The sequence below is a fragment of the Protopterus annectens genome, chromosome 1.part0 (genome assembly GCF_019279795.1).
Source record: "Protopterus annectens isolate FY-2018-M chromosome 1.part0, PAN1.0, whole genome shotgun sequence".
NCBI lineage: Eukaryota > Metazoa > Chordata > Ceratodontiformes > Protopteridae > Protopterus > Protopterus annectens.
In genome coordinates, this window is record NC_056725.1 from 354,851,024 (window position 1) to 354,868,793 (window position 17,770).

Sequence of the window (17,770 nt, forward strand, 5' to 3'; positions counted from 1 at the left end):
ACAGGGAGGCTAAAAACTTCAGTACTTCAGATACCGAGGCTGTCATTGGGTCTAATCCTCGGAGTTAGGCCCAAATAGCAAACCTCTTCCATTTACTGCAATATATCTTCTTTGTAGAAGTCTTGTGGGCCGAAGACAAGATGTGTATGACTTCAGGAGCCAAAGAGTGCTCCTAATTATGGTTGGAAGAGGAGTAGCCAGGCTGTCAACTTCAACGAATGGAGGGACTGATGGAGTTGTCCTGACTGATGAGTCAAAAGGTCCGGAACTTGGTCCAGGAACCAAGGACCCTCCAATGCATACCTGTGAAGAAAGGGGAACCAGATTTTCCGAGGCCAGTATGGGGCGATTAATATCATTCTGCTTCTCAAGCGAATCGCCTTCTGAATCACCTTGGGGAGAAGGGGAACCGGTGGAAAGGCATATAGCAGTCCGGAGGGCCAAGCGTGGACTAGAGCGTCCTTGGGATTCTCCCCCGAAACTGGGGTCAGAGTGAAGAAGTGGTGACACTTCGCATTGAAGGGGCTTGCGAAGAGATCGCAACAGGGGACTCCCCATCTTGTGAAAATCTGTTATCACTCTGTTGTTCAAGGACCACTCGTGAGGGGAGAGAATAGTTCTGCTCAGTCTGTCGGCTATCACGTTGGATTTCCCCGGAATGTGCGTTGCAATTAGAAAACGCTTGGTAGCAATCGCCCAATCCCATACTCTCATGGCCTCTCTGCAAAGGGGATAGGATCTGGTTCCTCCTTGCTTGTTTAGGTACCAGACTACCGACATGCTGTCGGATTGAATGGCAACTGTACCCTGGGGGAGGTGATCGTGCAGTGCTTGCAACGCTAAAAGCACCGCCCTCATCTCCAGGATATTGATATGAAGAAGACTCTCGTCGGGGTGCCACGTGCCTTGGACCGACCTGTCCAGATAATGACCCCCCCACCCTGTCTGGGAGGCGTCCGTAGTCAGCGTGGCGGAGGGGAGTGGTGGAACGAAGGGTCACCCTTGATTCAGATTGGGGGATAGAAGCCACCAACGAAGATCCTGTTTGCACGTGTCCGTGATCAGAATGTGGTGACTGAGGGGACGGTCCTGATAAGACCACTGGACTGAGAGGAACCACTGAAGTATCCTCATGTGCAACCTTGCCAAGGGGACCAGAAGAATGGTGGCTGCCATGGAGCCCAACAGTTGTAGGACCATTCTTGCTGGAGCACGACGTCTGAGGATTAGGGCCCGGACCTGAGACTGAAGCGTCACGATCCTTTCTGCAGGGAGATAGACTCGCATCTGCCTTGAATCTATTTCTGCACCGATAAACAGAATACGCTGAGATGGTTGCAATACAGATTTTGACCAATTGAAGGTGATTCCTAAAGATTTGCCCAGTGCTATAGTGGCTGCTAAATTTTTCAAGAGTAGATGCCTGGAGGCGGCAGTTAGGAGCCAGTCGTCTAGGTATGGAAACACCTGGAATCCTAGACTTCTCAAGTGAGCAGTCGCGACTGCCAAACATTTGGTAAACACCCTGGGGGCTGTGGTGAGACCAAAGGGCAGTGCTCAGAACTGAAAATGACTGTCTCCTAGGCTGAAGCGTAAGTGTCTCCTCGACGCCTGATCCATCAGAATGTGATAGTAGGTGTCTTTGAGGTCTATGGAGCACATCCAAACTCCTTTCTCCAAAAGCGGGAGAATGGATTGTAAAGTGACCATCCGGAATTTGGACTTTTTTACAAATCGGTTTAGTTTGCTGAGATCCAAAATGGGTCTCAAGTCCCCGGTCTTTTTGGCACCAAAAAGAATCTTGAGTAAGTCCCTAATCCGGCCTGGTCTGCGGGGACAGGTTGGATGACTCCTTTTTGAAGCAGCTTTGATACTTCGTTGGCTGCATGATCCCGTTGACTGGGTGGTGGGTCCGGGATTCTTTGGACTGGTGGGGGTGGTTGAACAAAGGGGATGGAGTAACCTCCGGCAATGATTCGAAGCACCCATTGGTCCTGAGTAATATCTTCCCAGGCCTTTAGGTGCTTCGAGAAACGACCCCCGACTGGCTCCGGAGTTGCACAGCCGGGTACTCCTTCAGGGATGCTGGAAGGAGGAGGAGCCACGAAAGGACTCGCGGTCTCCAGTGTTGCGGGGGCCTCCGCCGCCTCTGGGACGGCGTCTCCCTGAAAAATTTCCCCCTCCTCTGCCTCTAGAAGGGGGGGTCGCTCTGCTGCGACGAGTAAGGCTTCTGAGACTTACGGAACCACATTTTCCCTCCCCTTCGGGCCTTGGGATAAGGCCTGAGGGGAGTGGAAAAGCGGGCTCCTACGGCAGCCAAGGTCTTACCCTCCTGTTCGCAGCGAGTCAAAGTGTCCTTTACCTTGGGTCCAAACAATGAGGACCCATCAAAGGGGGCGTCGGCAAAGGAAGACTTAAAGGCCTCTGCAAAATGACACAGGCGTAGCCAGGCTTGTCTCCGTAGAGCAACACCTGTCCCAGCCGCTCTGCTCGCTCCTTCGGCCGCATAGGAAATGAGCCTCATGGACGAGTTAGATAATGAGGATAGGGTAGCCAACTGAGAGTTAACCGTCTGAGTTAACTGTTCAGGTAAGTTACCCGAGAGGGCATCCGACAGCTCCTTGATCAGATCCCTCTGTAGTCTGGTGAAGTGTGCCAGATAATTCAGAGACCTTAACGTAAAGGTCGCTGAAGAAAGGGCACGCTGCCGTCGATCCATGCTCCTAGACTCTTTATTAGGGGGATGGATGGACGTCGAAGCCTCTGCCACATCTTGTTGGGTGGCAGATGCCACCACCATAGCATCTACAGCCACACCTTTAGATAAAAAATCCTTGTCCGGGGGTGCCGAGAGAAACTTATTGGGACGAGCTGGCACCGGTTCCACAGAATCCGGGTGTTCCCACGCCCTTCGAGAGATCAAATCCAGAAGCTCATCGAAGGGTGGAGACACCCAGGAGGTGGAGGGCTGAGCCCCGAAGGCCTTGAGGAACACAGACTCCTCAGCGGAAGGGGGTTTGGACTGCCAGTCGCCTCGGTGTTTAAGGATTTCCAGAATGTCTGCAAAGGAGACATCTTCCGAAGACGACTTTGGGGACCCCTCCGCATCATCGAGGTCGGTATCCGATGTGAGGGACTCGTCAGGGGAGTCGACGTGTTTCCTCTTACACTGTCTCTTCCTGGGCGGTTCCTCCGAAAGGGTGTCGGAGGAACCTCCAGGAAGAAGGGAACCGCCAATGGGGGTAACCTCAGGCCCAGGGGCTCCGCTGTCACGAGACAGGGGGATTCCAGAAGCGCCAGTCTCCATGCCCAAGGAAGGTGGTGGTGGTGGAAAGGTCGAAGTGGCCACAGAGGATTTGGCTAAAGCACTTCTCATGGCATTGAAGGCCGGACCCCCAGAATCCTGGGAAGGTCCCATCCCCGAGGCCACAACAGTAACCGGAGCCCCCGCAGCCGACACACCTAGAAGAGGCTCGGAATCGAAAGGATCGGATCCGAAGCATCCCCCCCGGGGCCGACTGAGGAGGTCCGCGTACCGAACCCCGACCCGAGGGACGGGGTTGAAGTTAGAGTCGGAGCCGACTCGATAACTTCGACCGGATCCACCAACACCGACTCCAACGGCGCCAAGGCTGTCGGAGGAGGAATGGAAGTAGAAGGATGGGGAATCGGCTCCAGAGCCAACTGGGCAGGAGTTGAGATCAATTTAGCGAAGACCGGTGACTGGAAAAGCTTCTGAAGCATCCTGTCTACGTCCGAATCGGACATCCTCGAAGAACGAGAAGAGACCGACCGGGTCCGAGTCAACTTCTCCGCCGGCTCCGAAAGACTGGGGGACCGGCTCCGTAAAGGCTCGAGGCGTATCGGCGCCGAGGGAGATTCCACTACTATTGCAATCTCCCTTGGAGCCGATGTGGACTTCGGCTCGGTGGAAGTGTCTGAGCGGGCAACCCCCATCGGCTCCGAAGGCAGTGGAGCCGATGAAGGTGACACGCCTCTCGATGCCCGAGCTCTCGACTCCAAAGCCAGAGGAGTCGAGGCTGGAGACATCGAGGCAGACCGTTCCGCCCTCGGCTCCGAAGTCCGTGGAGCCGACGGAGAAGCCTGCCTAGACTTTTTAGCTATCGGATCCGACGGACTGAGAAGAAGAAGAGGATAAGGCTTCCTCAAAAGAAGGGGCAATGAGCCCTTTTAAAATTAATTTGTTTTTCCTCTCTTGGAGGACTTGAGAGGAAAAAGCGTGGCAAACGCTACAAGACTCCTGGAGATGTTTGGGACCTAAACAATATACACACAGGGAATGATCACCCGTTATGGACATTTTGTAACCACACTTAACACATTTTTTAAAACTGGAAGGTCTATGTTCTTTAGACATGGTTTTAAAGAAACTTAACAATTACAGACAAAACAGTTAACACCGACAACTAGGCTCTAATTTAAATGCCTAAGGCAGGGCTAGGCCCCTCTAACTTAAACGGAACCTTTTTACCAACAAAAATACACAATCTTCCACAAAAATACCAGAAAAAAACAATCACACAACAACACTAGCCGTTAAAACAGCTTTTGGGTGAGTTTTAGAGAGAAATTTGACAGAAAAGTTTCTGACTAGAGGTACTTAGCTCAGCCAAGTCCGAGACCACGTCTATGCTGGAAAGCGGCAAACGAGATCTGGGGAGGTAGTGGTGGTGCATGCTGGGATATGAGGTGACTCAGCCAATAAGAGACTGCGTTCTATTGTATAGCGCCAAGTAGAGAATGTAGGCGAGATAGGATCACATTACATCATAATTTTCTGTTTAAGCAATCCAATAACATGTTGTTGATACCTTAACATATGAAACTGGCAGTTTAAAGTTCTAATGGCCAAGGCTGCAGAAGTGTAAACATTCTTACCCCATCTATCCAGCGCCCTGAAGTCTCTATCAAAGGGGGTAGGATTTTAGCAGTAGAAGCCTTAATGCCTTTAGGTCCCTGTGAAATAGTCTCTGGATCCGCAATAGGATTTTTTAAAAGGAACTTATGAGAATCAGGAACCCTGTAATATCCGTCAGGTTTTCTGGGAGCAGGAGGCAAAGAATCAGGAGCCAAACTAGATTCTGAAAAGGCATCATCAACAGTGTCTAGTACAGGAGGTATAGCTAAAGGCCTATGCTGAGGCAGGAGTAAGAAATCCCTAAGCATCTTTTTTGAATCAGAAAAGTTCTGGCTTTCCCAGTGGAAATGCTCCCTTAGAGCATGTAAGGTGGAGGGGAAGCAGAGAGAATATAGTCCACTGCATCAGAATCCTCATAAGTTGATAAGGGCAAATCCAGATCACCAGAAACATCAGAATCCTGTTCAGAAGATTCATAAACAACTTCAGTCCTACGTCTTTTAGAAGGGGGAAGATGGCTTCCCCTGTTTAGAGTTATAAGATCTTCAGCCATTCTTATAGTTTGTTTTTTAGGTATAGAGGCCTGAGAATGCTGACTGGGCATCGGTTTCTTAGGCATAGTTCGAAATTTTGGCCTAAATGAAGAAGGCGGCGTCGGTTTAATATGTAAGTCCGTAGGCCTGAATATACCCACAGAAGCTGGTGCCTGCACAGCGGCTCCGGACACATCCAAGGTAGAGACATCTACAGGTTCCACAGTTGAAGCATCTTGCGGCATACCGGACTCCGAATGGGTCTCAGTAGAAGCCTGCGAATCAGAAGTAGTGGGTATCTGGGGGCCGCAAAAGCGCCTCACTGAGTACCGGCGAACTGGCGACTGGTGTAGGAGAAGTGTTGTCGGCAGCTTTGGACCTCGGTGGCCTGTCACTGTCTTTATCTTTGCGTTTTTTCAGAACCCCGGTTGTCGGATGGCTAACCGACGACAATTCTGGATAATTAAGCCGAGAACCGAAATATTTAGAAGCGAAAATATAGCGATGATGGACAGTGCGTTGATTAAATAAAGCACAAAACCGACAGCAAGGTACATCGTGGTCAGGGCCTAGGCAAGGAATACAATACAAATGAAAATTTTTGTGAGGTGTTTGCTTTCCACAAGTAATGCAATTATTAACTTTTACTGACATCGCATGCTGTGTGCCTTCTGTGGAAGGTTGGGTGCCGGGCTGGCAACTCGAGACCATAAAACTCCACTGCCAATCATGAGCGGATAGGTGATCAACTGTGGCGAACCCTAACCGGGAAAAGCCGAAAGAAGAAGAAGACTGACATCAGTAAGGAGCAAGAAAAAGTTTCCCCAATGGAGTACTTAGCTTTAGTTGAAGACTTCGGTTCTGAAACTCGAAAATGAAAATTTCAGGAGTCGGCCGACAGGCACTTGCGAACTGCTTCTGCTTTGTGCACCGCACAGCAAGAAAGACTGATGTAATGGCGATGGCTGCATGATTTATACCCCTGACGACTTGACGTCATGAAAGAAGGGATAGCAACTGATGCAGGACCCAAGACTTGGTTAATTAGGCTGACTGAGGGCTACTGCAAGCAGATAACCCAAATGTAATGACTGCAACAGTGAAACACGAAGAACATCCACACCTGCCAAGGCCAGAAAAAGGCAATGAGGATTACCTTGCTCGTCAACCATTGTGCTTTCTGGAGAAACTTGGATATTAAAGGGGGAGGGACAAACATACAGGAGATGGGAGGGCCAAAAGTGGACTACAGCATCTCTTGGTGACTCCTTGGAGGGGGGAATTAGGGCAAAGAACCTGTGGCACTTGTTGCTGAAGGGAGAGGCAAAAAGGTTGCAGCAAGGTTGACCCCACTAATGAAAAATTACTTCTGTCATTGCATGATTGAAAGACCACTTGTGCAGCATCAGGATGGTCCTGCTGAGCTTGTTGGCTAAAACGTTGGACTTCCCCAGGGTGTGTGTTGCTACAAGAAAGCAGTTGGAAGAGATTACCCACTGCCAGACTCTCACTGCTTCCCCCAGTTTGTTGATGTACCAAACCACTGACATACTGTCTGGCTGGATAGCAATTGTTCCTAGAGGGAGAAAGTTCTGAAAGGCCTGCAGCGCTAAAAGGACTGCTGTCATATCTAACACACTGATATGCAAGTTTGGTCTCTTCCACGTGCCTTGAAGAGTCCGTCCCAAGAAATTCCTCCCCCACCCCAACTGAGAGTTGTCAGTGGTCGACGTAGCTTTCGGGGGAGAAAAGATCAAAGGATGCTCCTGACAAACCTCACTGGACTGGATCCACCAAAGTGGGCTGTGTATGCAGCCTTGTGAAATTTTTATAGAACATTTTCAAAGGAAGCTGAAGCATCGACCACTGTGCTGCCAGGATGCACTGAAGAACTCTCTTGTGAAGGTGAGCTGTAGGTAATAGGGTGATCGCTGCAGCCACTGAACATAAGGCTTGAAGAACAAATCCTGCTGAAGGAAAGTGATGTTCTAGAATCAGTGTGACATGCAATTTTAGGGTATGAACTCTGCCTTGGGGTACAAATGTAAATTGACTGACTTGTGTTCAGGTGAGCTCCTACAAACTCCAAAACTTGAACTGGTTGAAGATGGGACTTGGAAAGATTGACTATGATCCCTAGGAATGGACAACTGGGGTAAGTAATCCCTGGCCTTCACTAGATGCCTGGTTGGTGCAGAACAGAGCAAGTCATCTAAAAAAAAAAAAAACATACTGAATCCATGCAATCTGATATGAGCTTCCACCACTTCCTGGGGGCTGTGGTGAGACCAAGGGGCAGGGCTCTGAACTGATAATAACTAGCTCCAAGCCGAAAGTGCAGACATCCTCAAGAGCGCCTGTTTATTTTGATGTGATAGTACGAATCTTGAAGATCTCCAGAGCACATCCAGTTGTTCTTCTGTAGAAGAGGCAGAATGGACTGAAAAAAGAAGTTATGTACTAACCATAATGTTCCATTTGAGTAGTTCTACCTCATTTGTCTTCAACCTGTGGGATACCAGATCCGTATCGAATCAGAGCCGGCAATTTTACTAGTATCTGCTCCAAGCTCCTCCCCTTACCCATAATACACCTCCACTACCTTCCAACCCCCAGATCGAGTTTGCTGAATCTTTTACTGATAACCTGACCTGAAAAAATACTTGTGACCTATAATTGCAACCCGTAGGCTGTTCATATGCCAAGATCAGGGGGAAGGAGGGAGGGATGGGTTCAAAACAAATGAAGTAGAACTACTCAGATGGAATGTTATGGTGAGGACATAACTTCTTTATCTGAAGTAGTTTACTTCATTTGGTCATCAACCTGTGGGACAGAGTCCCCAGCTACTAAACTCCTGGGTGGCCCTCATGGAAGGATATTCTGGGGCACCGCAGAACCAAAGGATGCGCTCCTTCTGGAAGCCAAATCCAATTTGTAATGAAAAATAAATGTATGAGATGAGGACCAAGTAGCTGCAGAACAAATGTCATCCAAAGAGACTAGACCAAAAGGCCGCAGACGTAGCCATGGATCTAGTGGAATGAGCTTTCACCTGACCCGTAGGAGACATGCCTCTGTCCTTATACACCTGAAGGATGCATGAAGAAATCCATCTAGCAAAAGTGACCTTAGAAATATTTTGTTCTGTGTAAATAGAATCCTAACTGTCTATGAACATCCAGCAGGTGGAGTTTGTATTCCATCTTGTTCGCAAAATGAGGAAAGAAAACAGGTAAATTGATGGTATGATTGATATTAACTGGATTAGGAAGAAAGGCTGGGTTGGTCCAAAGGGAAACCCTACCTTTGTGAAAAATCATATAAGGAACTTTGACAGACAAGGCCTGCAGTTCTGAAACCCTTTTGGCAGAGGTAAATAGCCACCAGAAATGCTGATTTCCAAGACAAATATTTTAGATCTGTGGTTGCAGCAGGTTCAAAAGGCAGAGCGACCAGAGCTTGAAGAACCATAGTAAGGTCTCATGGGGGAACAGGATCCTTGACCAGGGAGCGTAATGGAAAAGTGACTTTAATAAAGGCTTTACACAGCCTGGAGGAGGCTAGAGAGGCAAAATTCTCACTCACATGAAAATGAGAAATGGCAGCCAACTGAACCTTGACAGTAGAAGAACTAGCTCTGTGCTGAAAAAAATCTCAGCTAAAAAATCAAGACTGGCGGAAACAGGAGCCATGAAGGAGTCTAAACTCCTTTGAGAGGCCCAAAAGGAAAACTGTTTCCATTTGCTGCGATAAACCTTCCTGGTAGAAGACTTATGAGCAGCCACCAAAGTAGACCTAACTGAGGGGGATAATCCCAGAGTCCTAGCAATCATGGGAACTGGAGCAGCCAAGCTGTGAGCTTCAAACTGTCCAGATTCGGGTGAGGCACCCCCGAAGGGTGTGAAACCAGATCCTGAATGGGATCCAAGATCCAAGGCAGAGCCAGCAGGTGACACCAAAGGAAGGGAAACCATACCTGGCGAGGCCAAAATGGGGCATCACTTTGCTCCCCAGTTGATGAGCTTTCTGAAGAAACCTCGGAATAAGAGGTACTGGAGGGTAAGCATACAGAAGACCGGGAGGCCAAGCATGGACTAGAGCATCTCTGGGGGACTCCCCCGGCAGGGGATTCAGAGTGAAAAACTCGCTGCACTTCGCATTGGATGGAGATGCGAAGAGATCGCAGCAAGGCTGACCCCACTCGAGGAAGATCTGTTCCGCTACTGAAAGATTCAGAGACAACTCATAAGGCATCAGAATACTCAGACTTAACCTGTCCGCTATTATGTTGGACCATCCCGTTGCGATGAGAAAACGATGGGTGGAGATCGCCCATTCCCACACTCTCATGCCTCGCTACAAAAGGTGTAAGCTCTGGTCCCTCCCTGTTTGTTGGTATACCAGATGTCGTCTGACTGAATTGCAATAGTTCCCAGAGGAAGAAAGGCATGAAGGGCCTGTAAAGCTAAAAGGACCACCCTCATCTGTAGAACATTTATGTGCAAGCTGGTCTCTACAGGGAACCACAGGCCTTGGACTGTCCTGCCCGAACAATGCCCCCCCACCAGAGTTGGGAGGTGTCCGTGGTCACTGTGGCTTGGGCCTAGGCTGGAACAAAGGGTGGTCCTTCCAAAATGTCTGGAGAACACATTCACCATATGAGGGATGACCAACATATAAGGGATGACCAACAGACTCAACTGAGTTGTACTGGATATGACATTGGAAGTTCCAACAGGGACCATTGTACAGCTAGTGTCCACTGTACAATTCTCATATGTAACCAGGCACACTGGAGAAGCGTTATGGTCGCCTCCATTGAACCTAAGTCCCTCAGCACTGATTATGCCATTGGAAGATGAGAATGGTAGATGAGAGAGACATGCATCCTCAGGTTTTGTACTCTCTCCGAGGTCAGGAAGATTTTGCACTGTAAAGCATCTATCCTTGCACCAAAGTAGCCCATCACCTGTACAGGATCTAGAAGTGATTTGGATGCGTTGATTGTGATCCCCAAACGCAGGGCCAGGATCAGGAAATAATCCTGGTTTGGGAGAGTAGACGCCTGGTGGGAGCAGTGAGAAGCTAATCGTCCAGGTAAGGCTAGACCTGAATACCCTGAAGCCTCAGGTGAGCCGCTACCACTGCCATCACTTTGGTAAACACCCCGGGTGCTGAGGTGAGACCAAAGGGTAGGGCTCGAAATTGGCAATGATTGACTCCTAGCCAGAAGCGGAGGAACCTCCTGGAGTTTCTGTGCATTATGTGATAGTAAGCATCCTTGAGGTCTAACGAGCACATCCAGTCGCTGTCTTGCAGGTACGGCATGATGATGGACTACAGTGTGACTATCCAGAACTTCTCTTTGGCAACTGACAGGTTCAGGGAAGATAGGTCCAGAATGGGCCTCCAGTCCCCCGTTTACTTTGGCAACACAAAACCTGGAGTAGAAGCCCAATCCGGACTGATTTTGGGGGACGGTTTCAAAGGCTTGTTTTTCTAGCAGCTTGGAAATTTCCTGTGCTGCCGCCTCCCTTTGCGTGGGTGATACGTCCGGGAGGCGTTTGGGAGATTTGAAGGGACCCACAAAGGGGATAGAGTATCCTCTGGATATGATCTGAAGCACCCAGCGGTCTAATGTTATTGACTCCCATACCGCCAGGTGCAAGGACAATCGTCCCCAGACTGCCTCCAGAGTGGAGCAGCCGGGCCACCCCTCAGGGCTGCTGTCCAGGTCTGTCCGAGAAAGGTTCTCGAGACCCAAATTTCTTCGGACTCCCTCTGCCTCTGGGCTAGCGTTCATTCTGTCTCCCTCTGCCTCTGGGGGAAGAGCAGCCCCGAGTGTGGCTTCTGGAACCAGATCTTCTTTTGCCCTCTCTGGTTCCGGGAAAAAGACCTTTGAGGATTCAAGAGGCGGATCCCGATGGCAGACAGTGCCTTCCCATCCTTCTCACTCTGGACTAACATATTTTTGACGGTCTTACCAAAAAGGGTAGAGCAATCATAAGAGGGCATTGTCAAAGGAAGCCTTGAAAGGTTCAGAAAATTCACATAATCTGAGCCAGGCATTGCTTGTCATGGACACGCCGGACCCAGCCGCCCTAGCTGCTCCTTTAGTAGCATGTGAAAGGAATCGCATGGACGTGTTGCAGACTGCTTTCAAAGTAGCCATCCTCACTGAGAACGAGTCCCTGTCCTCCTGCGACATGAACTTAGGCGGAGACTCCGCCAGCTCTTTTACCAGGTCGCATTGGGAGTCTCATGACATAGGCCAGGTAGTTCAGCTCCCTAATAGAAAAGGTAGCTGAAGCGTAAACCCGCTTCCTTATGCGGTCCATCATCCGCGACTCTGTCAGGAGGAATCGAGGAACTCTCCTGGCCAAATTCCTTTGTGGCTGCTGCTACCACCATAGTGTCTATGGGGGAGCCCTTGTTCCATGTTGGCCTATCCGAAGGAGGACTCAAAATCTTGTCAGGAAGTTTTGGAATTGGTTCCATGGTGTCCGGCTCCTTCCATGCCTGCGAGGTGACTAGGTCCACCAAAGGATCTGCGGGAGAGGACACTCAGGAAGTAGATGGCCTGTGCTGAAAGCCTCCAGAAACATGGACTCGTCAGAAGAAGGTTTGGGGGCAGACCAACCTCCCCGTTGGCGAAGGATTTCCATGATGTCTCTAAAGGAGACATCCTCGGGAGGCGACCTGGGGGAACCTTCCCCATCATCCAAGTCCGTATCCTCAGTGAGGGACTCGAGGGAGTCCAAGCGCCTCCTCTTGCACGTATGCTTGCGAAGCACCAATCCAGTGGGGGTCTCCGGGGGGGAACTCGCAAACCAGTTGTTCATCAGGAGGAACCGTCTAGGGCTCCTCGAGCACGGGCTGCCCTCTGGTAAAATTATGGGAATCGTAGAAAGAGTCGAGGGGGTCTGGGCGGAGTCCGAGGGGACAGTCAGGGGTCTCGATCCAGCGGAGAGAACCCTTTCTACCACACAGAACACCAAGGGAGAGCGAACCTCCTGTGGAACCAATAAGGAGACCGGTCTCCCTGTGTCTGAAGAGAGAATTGGACCCAGGCCCGAAGTAGACTGGGCTCAGGGAGAGAGAACTTGGCCCGACAAAGGCAGAGCCGATGAAAAATGTTCCACTCCCTCGAATCCGACACACAAGCTCCAGCTCTGAGAGCTGGTCGGAACAGACAAGCTCCAGGCAGCTGTTGGCGTCGAGGAAGCAAGCACCGTCGGCACCGACCCTCTGACTAAAGCCATCCTCGGATCAGAGTACTCCGAACCTGGTGGACAGATCGGAGAAGGAGAAATCATTGGAAAAAAGGAAGCAAGCTTCCCCCACCTGAGGGAGAGGGGGCTGGCAAGACCCCCATCTGGATCTGAGTACGAATGAACCTCATCATTTTATCCATGTCGACTTCAGATAAAGACCGCATGGACCTTGAAGAAGCCACGGATTCAGACCTTGCGGATCTGGGCACCAAGGCCCTAAAAGTAAAGCGCGTCTCCTCCGGCTCTGGGGAAAACCTCGGAGATTGGAGCTGAGGGGAGTCACGGATCCTAGGAGTCTTATCCGGTGAAGGGAGGTCCGGAAACCTCTTGCGTTTCTCAGACATTGGTCTTGGCTCTCTCTCACCTTCTCCCTGCCCCTTTGCCGCTCCACGTCTGCAGGCTTTGACATGGGAGGTTGAGTCCCAGCCTAGGAGGGAGGAAAAACAAGGGCAAAAGAAGAAGGAGAGGTGGCCACAACAGCCACTGTGACCGAAGCCAAAGCAATCGCCTCGGAAGAGGGAAGAAGGCCTTTCAGGGCATACTTCACCTTCCTGTCCTTAACTGCTCGTGGGTTAAAACCTGCACATAATAGTGCAGTCTATACTAAGGTGGGCCACACCCAAGCACATTACACAAAGAGTGTGGCCGTCGGCAGGGGACAACTTATGGCCACACTCAGTGCCATCTTTTAAATATAGGCTCATCATCCATAACAACAGTGGAAAAAACAACAAAAGTAGTAGTATTTTTCTCACTGAACACACCACTCACCACACTCACCCACAGAACACACTGAGAGGGGGAGGGGAAGCAGCACACTGAAAAACTACTAAAACTAAGCTAAACAACTCTCAAGAAAGATAACTTGATGCACCAAGTGAGGGGAGGAGAAGGGGAACCTACACTATCACTAATCTTACTATAGTAAAAGAGAAAAAGACTTTCTAAAGACTTTAAACCCACTTACTACCCGGAGTTCTGGAGATCACAATGCTTCAGCTAGCCGCGGCAAACGAGATCTGGGGGTTGGAAGGTAATGGAGGTGTATTATGAGTAAGGGGAGGAGCTTGGAGCTCAGAGCAGATGCTAGTAAAGTTGCTGGCTCGGATCCGATATGGATCCGGTATCCCACAGGCTGAATACCAAATGAAGTAAACTACTTAAGATCATGACAATCCAGAACTTGGAGTTATTCACAAATTGATACAGATGACAAAGATCCAGAATAGGTCTCGGGTCCCCTGTTTTCTCTCGCACTAAAAAGAACTTTGAGTAAATTCTGAATCCTGATTGGTCTGGTTGGACCTCTTGGATAACTTTTCTAGTAGGTTTTGAACTTCTAGAGCTAACTCCCTCTGATTGGGTGGAACATCAGGAAGACATCTCTTCTGTGAAAGACTTTATAAAAAGGGAATGAAATATTCTCTGGTTATGATCCTCTGTACTCAAGAATCTCTTGTGATGGCTGTCCAGGTGTTTGGGTGCAAGGACAACCATCCCCCTACTGCCTCCAAAGAACAGTTGGGCAACATTTCAGGAGCTCTGCAAAGGTCTGTCCAAAATAAGTGTCTTGGGACAGTTGGTTCTGTGCACCCCTTCTGCCACAAGGACAGCATCTTCCATTATTTCCCTCTCTGCCTCTTGGAGAGGAATCCCCATGTGTATCTCGAAAAGGTCTTTGAGATTTTCAGAACCATATTTTCTTACCGCTGTGTTGATTCCAGAAAAAAAATCTCTGCAGGGTAGAGAAACAAACTCTAGCAGCAGACCAGGTCTTTCCGTCTTGCTCACTGCTGGAAAGTGAGTCTAAACGTGAGCCCAAACAGGGACGATCCATCCAAAGTAAACACTGATGGAGGATTTAAACGGGCTCCGCAAAGATCACGCAATCTCATCCAGGCTATGCCGGAACCAGCAGCCCATGAGGAACCTTCAGCTGTGAGAGAAATTAACCTCATGGATGCATTCAATATAGGCTGTAGGGTGGCCAATTGGGAGGAATAAGTTCGCTCTTCCTCTGCTGACATGGACCCCAGGGCAGACAGAGTTCCTTTACAAAGTCCCTCTGTAAAACTAAGTGTGCCAGGTAGTTAAGCGACCGCAAGGCCAAGGTTGCTGAAGCAAAACTTTTAGTTATGTACTCACCATAACTTCAGATGTTTGGGATCCATCTCGCCTACATTCTGACTGATGGGTTCGGAGCCGATCCCTCGGCTCCGACTCGGCACGCTTATGCCAAAGAGCGAAGTCTCTTATTGGCTGAGCTTACTATATCCCAGGATGCACCACTACCAGTCCCCCAGATCTAGTTTGTCCGCATACATGCACATATGCACGCCCTGCTTATATAACATCGTCAGATGAAACAAGATAAAACAGTAGAACTCAAAACCGTTCAATCTCTTCTGATCTCCAAGGCAGGGGAAGGAGGGTGGAGTAAGAATGTAGAGATGGATCCCAAACATCTGAAGTTATGGTGAGTACATAACTAAAAGATGTTATGTGATCCTATCTCGCCTACATTCTGACTGATGGGACAGCGTCCCTAGCACCTGAATCCTGGGTGGCTCACTGGAAAACACTCCTGAGTACCGTGGAACCAAATGATGCTCGCCTTTAGATGCCACATCCAATTTATAGTGGGAAATGAAAGTGTGCGGATTTGACCAAGTAGCCGCAGCACAAATCTCCGATATAGCAAGCTTGGAATGAAAGGCTATAGAAGTCGCCATAGCTCTGGTGGAGTGAGCTTTGATAGATGTTGTAGGTTGCTTATTCAAGAAGAATAAGCCTGAGTTATACAATCTCTAATCCATTTGGAGATAGTAGCTTTTGTAATGGTTTTACCCAATTTATTGTCTGAGAAGGACACAAACAATTGGTCTGACTTACGAAATTGCTGAGTCCTGTCTAAATAGAAGCTAATTGCCTGTGAACATCCAATTTATGGAGAGTGTATTCTGCTTCATTGGAGAATTTTGGGAAGAAAACTGGTAGCTCTAGAGATTGTTGAAGACAAAGATTAGAACAGACCTTTGGGACAAAGGATGGATTAGGCCTAAGTGATACTCTGTCCTTGTGGAAAATCAAGTACGGCGGTTTAATAGATAGGGCTTGAAGCTCTGAAACTCTTCTTGCATAAGTAATTGCAACTAAGAAGGCAGTTTTCCAAGACAGATATTTTAACTCACATGTAGCAGCCGGTTCGAAGGGGGGAGATGTTAATGCACAAAGCACCAAATCAAGATCCCACGGAGGCGCAGGATGAAAAACTGGGGGTCTTAACAGGCCCGCACCTTTAATAAAGGTCTTGCATAATCTGCTGCTCATCAATGGAGGATCCATGGATTCGTGGAATTTAGAGATAGCCGCCAGTTGGACTTTAATAGTAGAGACAGAAGATCCTTGATTAAACAGGGATGTTAAGAATTTCAAAACTTCCGGGATCGGAGCAGTGATAGGGTCTAAGCCCTTGAATTGAGCCCAGATAGCAAACCTCTTCCACTTACTGAGGTACAATTTGTTAGTGGTGGGTTTGTGGGCTGAAGATAAAATGTGAATAACTTCCGGGTCTAATGTGTGACTTCTGACCAAGGTCGGAAGTGGAGGAGCCAGGCTGTCAACTTCAAGGAGTGTAGGGACTGATGCTGTCGTCCCGACTGATGGATTAGCAGATCCGGAGTTAGATCTAAAGTCCAAGGATCGTCCACCGCATGTTTCTTCAGGTAGGGAAACCATACCTGACGAGGCCAGTATGGAGCAATCAGTATCATTGTGGACCCCAATTGAGAAGCTTTTTGAATGACTTTGGGGAGAAGTGGTATCGGAGGAAAGGCATAAAGTAGCCCTGTTGGCCAAGGTTGTGCTAGGGCATCCAAAGCTGCTTCCCCGTGATGTGGAGTCAAGGAGAAGAACCTTTTGCACTTCGTGTTTAGTGGCGTTGCAAATAGATCGCAGCACGGCGTTCCCCATCTCCTGAAAACCTGAGCTGCTACTGTTTCGTTTAGGGACCACTCGTGGGGAGAAAGAATAGTCCTGCTCAATTTGTCTGCCAATATATTTGATTTCCCCGGAATGTGGGTCGCTACCAAGAAACGGTTGGTAGCTACCGCCCATTCCCACACCCTCATGGCCTCTCTGCAAAGGGGGTAAGATCTGGTCCCTCCTTGTTTGTTTAGATACCAAACCACCGACATGTTGTCTGTGTGGATGGCGATGATGCCCTGAGGAAGAAACTTGTGTAAGGCCTGTAGGGACAGAAGTACAGCCCTCATCTCCAACACATTGATGTGGAGAAGAGCTTCGTCTGGAAGCCAGGAGCCCTGAACTAACCTGCCCAGACAATGCCCCCACCCTATCTGGGAGGCATCTGTCGTCAGGGTAACCACTGGAGAGGGAATAACAAAAGGGCTTCCTTGATTTAGATTGGATGTCTGAAGCCACTAGCGAAGGTCCCGTTTGCATGTTTCTGTAATCATGATGGGATGATTGAGGGGAAGGTCCTGAAAGGACCATTGAGTTGACAATAGCCACTGAAGAATCCTCATGTGCAATCTTGCCAGAGGAACTAGAAGAACCGTGGCAGACATTGAACCTAAAACTTGTAGGACCATCCTGGCTGGGGCTTTGGATCTTGAAATCAGAGCTTGAACTTGGCCCTGTAAAGTTTGGATCCTTTCGGTAGGAAGAAAAACGCGCATCAATTTTGAGTCTATCTCTGCTCCTATGAACCTTATGCGCTGAGAGGGCAGCAAGACAGACTTTGACCAATTGAATGTAATCCCCAGGGAAGCACCCAGGGAGATGGTGGCTTTGAGGTTATCCATTAGTAGATGCCTGGTGGTGGCAGTCAGGAGCCAGTCGTCCAGATAGGGAAACCCTTGGAATCCAAGACTTCTCAGGTGAGCAGTCACTACTGCCAAACACTTGGTGAACACCCTGGGGGCTGTGGTGAGACCAAAGGGCAGTGCACAAAATTGGAAATGACTGACTCCCAGGCTGAAGCGCAGATACCTCCTGGACGCCTGATGTATCGGTATGTGATAATAGGCGTCCTTGAGGTCTATGGAGCACATCCAAAC